The following is a 6,000-nucleotide window of genomic DNA, read 5'->3' as shown; positions in this document are numbered from 1 at the left end:
AACCTAAACCCTTGATCTCTCGATGTTATTTATTTCCTCCAGATAGTTACTCCAGCATTTTGTGAATAAATACCTTCGATTTGTACCAGCATCTGCAGTTATTTTCTTATACTTCTTCGTACTAATCCTACGTTAATCCACTTTCTCATCCACTCCCTAAACAAGAATAATAGGATTACGAGGCCCTAATTAAAAACATATCTTTCATATCGTGGCTTATAAAAGGCTGTAGATTTATTATTCTTTCCTTTGTTTGTTAAGGACTTGTTTGCACTGGAAATAATACAGTTCAGAATAACACCATCTACAATTAGTAGAAACATCTGTTGGCAACTCATGGTGAAGTAATTCTCATTACATGCGCGTATCATTGTGTGTGAAAGGGGCAGCCACAGTTTAAAATGTAATCATTAGGGTTCAGTGTGCAAGGAAGCCACAACAATAGACAATGTGTAATGGGAGAGCTGTATTGGGTGGAGACAGGAGGTGATCTTTGATTCGACTCAGAATCTCGGACTCAGAATATCGTCGTTTGACAAGGAGATATGGTGTCGTAATTTTTGGAATAGAATTTGTTTATAATGGATTTGACTCGCGCAACCCAATGACCTTCTCCCAGGCCCCTTATATAATTCTGCTCGACCACTGGCTGTCAGATTGGAACCAGGGCTGACCGATGTCAGTCAGGAGACACAGGGAACTGCAGATGCCGGGATCTTGTGGGGAAATACAAAAAGTGCTGGAGTCACTCAGCGGGTCGGGAAGCACATGTGGAAGGGATGAACAGGCAATGTTTCCAGTCGGGATCCTTCTCCAGGCCCAAAAGGTCGTCTGTCCATTCGCTCCGCAGGTGGCAGGGTGGCGCAGCGGTAGAGTTGCTGCCTCACAGCGCCGGAGACCCGGGTTCAATCCTGACTACGGCTGCTCTCTGTAAGGAGTTTGTACGCTCTCCCCGTGGCTGCGTGGGTCTTCTCCAGGTGCTCCGCCTCTCTCCCACAGGTTTGTACAGGTTTGTGGGTTAATTGGCTTCTGTAAATTGTAAATTGTCGCTAGCATGTGAGGGATAGTGCTAGTGTACAAAGTGATCGTTGGTCGGCAGGGACTTGGTGGGCCGAAGGGCCTGTTCCAACACTGTATCTCTAAAGTCTAAAGAACGGGATGCCAACAGGATGGAAAGCACTTCAGCAATTCACAGTCTGCAGGTCTTTAGCTGATGACCCCAACAACCACCTGTCTTCACTGACTTCCGTCTGAGATGTGTGTGTGTGTGTGTGTGCACGTGTGTGTGTCTCTGTGGTGCCTGTGTGTGTGAGTGTGTGTAACTGTCTGTGTTTGTTTGTGTATGTGTCTGTAATGTTTGTGTGTGTGTTTCTGTGTGACTGTTTCTGTGTGACTGTCTGTTTCTGTGTGCATATGTGTCTGTGTGTGTGTCTGTGTGTGCGTGTGTGTGTGTGTGTCTGTGTGTGCGTGTCTGTGTGTGCGTGTGTGTCTGTGTGTGTGTGTGTCTGTGTGTGCGTGTGTGTGTGTGTGTGTGTGTATGTGTGTGTGTGTATGTGTGTGTGTCTGTGTGTGCGTGTGTGTGTGTGTGTGTGTGCGTGTGCGTGTGTGTATGTGTGTGTGTCTGTGTGTGCGTGTGTGTGTGTGTGTGTGTGTGTCTGTGTGTGCGTGTGTGTGTGTGCGCGTGTGCTTGTTATGTGGTCTGTGTATGTATGCTTGTGTGTGTGCGTGTATGTGTGGGGTAGTAGTGTTTGTGTCTGTGGTCTGCGAGTGTGTGCGCCTCCACATGTATGTGTGTGTATGTGCACATGCATGTTAGTCTGTGTGTGCATGTGCGTGCGTGTGTGTCTCTCTCTCCGCTTTAACATTGCAGTCTCAACTCCAGAGAGCCTCTCTGCCACATGTGCGCATGGTACAGATGTTACTACTGTAAGCTGGATCCACTCTGGTGGCCAAGCATCCCACACACCGAGAGGCCAAAATGACATTTTACATTATTCATCTAAGGAATTCCAGCCACCCAACATTAATGTCTGTGAGAAACAGTGATAAATGGGCCACAGAGTACTGCTACAGCAATGCACACTGCAATAACACAGACATATTGGTGCCAACTTCATACTGGTGTCATATTCCAGCCGTACCTCAGGGTCAGGGTATCTCCTGTTCAGTTTGCGGTCCACCAGTTCAACAGATAGTTCAATCAAACTTCACGCATAACTTTAACCTGATTATACTGTATTATAATCAGTATAATTATTTATACTGTGCGATTAGGCTTGTATACACTGGAATTTCGAAGGATGAGAGGGGTTCTTATCGAAACGTATAAGATTATTAAGGGGTTGGACACGTTAGAGGCAGGAAACATGTTCCCAATGTTGGGGGAGTCCAGAACCAGGGACCACAGTTTAAGAATAAGGGGTAGGCCATTTAGAATGGAGATAAGGAATGGCATAATTATGCTCCTAACACTTCTGAAATCTGTGGGAAGGAGCTGCAGATGTCCTCCAGAGATGCTGGTGCAGGCATCTGAGGAAAGGTCTTAACCCGAAACGTCACCCATTCCTTCTCTCCAGGGATGCTGCCAGACCTGCTGAGCTACTTCTTAGGGTTGCCAACTGTCCCATATTAGCCTGGACATCCCATATTTTGGATTAAATTGATTTGTCCTGCACGGGACCGCCCTTGTCCCATATTAGGCCTGGCGGGCGCTGTAGGCCCGGACACTGTAGGCCCCAACGCTATAGGCCCGGACACTGTAGGCCCGGACGCTGTAGGCCCGGACACTGTAGGCCCAGACACTGTAGGCCCCGACGCTATAGGCCCGGACACTGTAGGCCCGGACACTGTAGGCCCGGACACTGTAGGCCCGGACACTGTAGGCCCCGACGCTATAGGCCCAGACACTGTAGGCCCCGACGCTATAGGCCCGGACACTGTAGGCCCCGACGCTGTAGGCCCGGACAGGGTAGTAGGAAATAAACTGCAGATGCTGGTTAAAATCTGTGTCTACCTTCCGGACAGTGTAGGACGGACAGTGTAGGTCCGGAGGCCCTGGCGCCGCCTAACAGAGGTTGGGTAGCAACCCACCTCCCGGCCCGGGCGGCCGCCATTGGCGGAGCTGGAGCACGTGGCCGCTGGCTGAGTGAGGTCACGTGGGGCGCGGTGCGGTGACGTCACCATGTCCCGTATTTGGTGAGTGAGAAAGTTGGCAACCCCTACTACTCCTGCACTTCCTGTCTTTTTTTCTCTCTCGTGTAAGCTGCCATCTGCAGTTCCTTGTGTCTACATCCTACTGCCGCAAAGCCGTGGTGGGATTAACGTGATAAATAGTCCCAGTGCAAGGCCAAAGCTGTGCAGCAAAGCAGCGTGTTGCCAACAAACATCTGTGCTGACAGCTGCTGGCGGCCATTGCAATCCACTAAAATGAAACACCATATGAAATTTAAATACATAAAAAATAAAGAAAAGACTCCAGGGGAATGCTTTAAGACAATATTCCAAAGGTCTGGTTCCAGATTATTACTGTAAAATACTTGTGTTATCCATTGAGGTTTGATATGGTGTTGAATGCCGTGGTCAGCTTGCTGTCTTGTACCCACTGCTCCAGAGTGTTTGTTTCATTGTTCACAGCTGATGGGGGGGGGGGGGGGGGGGTCAACATGACCTCAGCCCCCAGAGTCTCCCTTGGTAACGAAACACAGACTGAACCTCGTGAATAAGTTAGATTTCTCCCCCCTTCCAGTCCATTCTAATATTGCAAAGTCTCGTCATCTCTGAGATCCGTTAAGTTTGGAGACACAGCGCGGAAACAGGCCCTTCGGCCCACCGGGTCCGCGCCGACCAGTGCACTAGCACTGTCCTACACACACTGGGGACAATTTGCAATCTTTACCGGAACCAATTAACCTACAGACCCGTACGTCTTTGGACTGTGGGGGAAAACCCACACAGGTCACAGGGATAACGTACAAAACTCCGTACAGACAGCACCCGCAGTCAGGGTCAATAGACAATAGACAATAGGTGCAGGAGGAGGCAATTCGGCCCTTCAAGCTAGCACCGCCATTCAATGTGATCATGGCTGATCATTCTCAATCAGTACCCCGTTCCTGCCTTCTCCCCATACCCCCTGACTCCGCTATCCTTAGGAGCTCTATCTAGCTCTCTCTTGAATGCATTCAGAGAATTGGCCTCCACTGCCTTCTGAGGCAGAGAATTCCACAGATTTATAACTCTCTGACTGAAAAGGTTTTTCCTCATCTCAGTTCTAAATGGCCTACCCCTTATTCTTAAACTGTGGAGTGTCGAACCCAGGTCTCTGGCGCTGTATATAATGTATATTATGCCTGAATAAATAATAGATTATTAATGTGGGACGTATATGTAAGAACACATTGAACTCGTGGTGTGTTTCTGAGGAGGGAAGTGAAAAGGTAACACAGAACTGAAAGCAGAGTGGTTTAATAATAGACAATAGACAATAGACAATAGGTGCAGGAGTAGGCCATTCAGCCCTTCGAGCCAGCACCGCCATTCAATGCGATCATGGCTGATCACTCTCAATCAGTACCCCGTTCCTGCCTTCTCCCCATACCCCCTCACTCCGCTATCCTTAAGAGCTCTATCCAGCTCTCTCTTGAAAGCATCCAACGAACTGGCCTCCACTGCCTTCTGAGGCAGAGAATTCCACACCTTCATCACTCTCTGACTGAAAAAGTTCTTCCTCATCTCCATTCTAAATGGCCTACCCCTTATTCTTAAACTGTGGCCCCTTGTTCTGGACTCCCCCAACATTGGGAACATGTTTCCTGCCTCTAATGTGTCCAATCCCCTAATTATCTTATATGACAGATGTACTTCAGTTACAATCTGTTGACATGAACTATTGTGCTCGTGAATTCATTTTCTTGCTGAAGACTAAACACCGAGTTTATTTATGTCTTCAGCAAAAAGCCTTGTCAGTTCCCAGACACAAAACTTCTGACAGACTTGGCTACAGTGCAAACTGGTTAACTTGTGACAGCATGAAATGGAGTGATTCTATTATTGCTGTCAAGATCAGGTCAATTGTCCTTAGTATCTCCAGACTACTGAGGCACCAAGTTCCTTCTATGTGAATCATGATCTATTTGTTACATAAGAAAATAACTGCGGATGCTGGTACAAATCGAAGGTATTTATTCACAAAATGCTGGAGTAACTCAGCAGGTCAGGCAGCATCTCGGGAGAGAAGGAGTGGGTGACGTTTCGGGTCGAGACGAGACAGTCTGAAGAAGGGTCTCGACCCGAAACGTCACCCATTCCTTCTCTCCCGAGATGCTGCCTGACCTGCTGAGTTACTCCAGCATTTTGTGAATAAATGATCTATTTGTTAGTCAGAGGGTGGTGAACCTGTGGAATTCTTTGTCACAGAAGGCTGTGGAGGCCAAGTCAGTGGATATATTTAAGGCAGATATAGACAGATTCTTGATTAGTACGGGTGTCAGAGGTTATGGGGGAGAAGGCAGGAGAATGGGCTTAGGAGGGAGAGACGGATCAGCCATGATTGAATGGCGGAGTAGACTTGATGGGCCGAATGGCCTAATTTTGACCCATGTAGCGACCATAGGGATTGGTCCTGAGAGACTTGGCGGGGTCACGTGGTTGTTTTGGCGCCCAAAACCGTTCAGTTGGGAGAGGACTTCGATGTGCATAGTTTAAGTTTAATGGTTGTCTGCGATCTTGATTGTTATCTTTGAAGCTGAATATTGCTATCACAATAAACTTCTTTGACAAAGCTACTTCTTCAGACTCGCCATACCCTATCACTTATGACCTATGGCCTTGTGATCTTGCGATCTTATGCAAGTGACTTTCCCAGACTGCAATTACAGAACGGGGGAATGAGAAGTAACTGAACCATCCGGCCAACAACTAGACAGTGGCCTAGATCCACTGTCTACCTCATTGGAGACCCTCAGACTATCTTTGATTGGACTTTAGGGGCCTTATCTTGCC

The sequence above is a fragment of the Rhinoraja longicauda genome, chromosome 21 (genome assembly GCF_053455715.1).
Source record: "Rhinoraja longicauda isolate Sanriku21f chromosome 21, sRhiLon1.1, whole genome shotgun sequence".
In the NCBI taxonomy this organism is placed as follows: domain Eukaryota; kingdom Metazoa; phylum Chordata; class Chondrichthyes; order Rajiformes; family Arhynchobatidae; genus Rhinoraja; species Rhinoraja longicauda.
This window is presented reverse-complemented; position numbering follows the sequence as displayed.